We start from the raw sequence: 244 nt of genomic DNA, 5'->3' as shown, positions 1-244 counted from the left end.
CGCTGCTGCTGGCGACGATGATGATGATGATGGTGAAGATGGTGATGGCCTGTGTCTGTGCCAGAATGTCCGACGCGGATTAGTGATGTTTTGAGACTTGTGAGGTCAAACTCCGCCCCTAGCGTAGCCTCGGGTGAACTGCAGCTGCTGTACTGCAGTCTTCAGTCCCTGCATGTGGCCGAAGGTCAGACTTCCAACTTGTCATGGTGATGGGAGAAGACATCACATGACTGTACGGGTTTCA

This window comes from Microchirus variegatus (assembly GCF_963457635.1).
Source record: "Microchirus variegatus genome assembly, chromosome: 23".
In the NCBI taxonomy this organism is placed as follows: Eukaryota; Metazoa; Chordata; class Actinopteri; order Pleuronectiformes; family Soleidae; genus Microchirus; species Microchirus variegatus.
Note: the sequence above shows the minus strand (reverse complement) of the source record.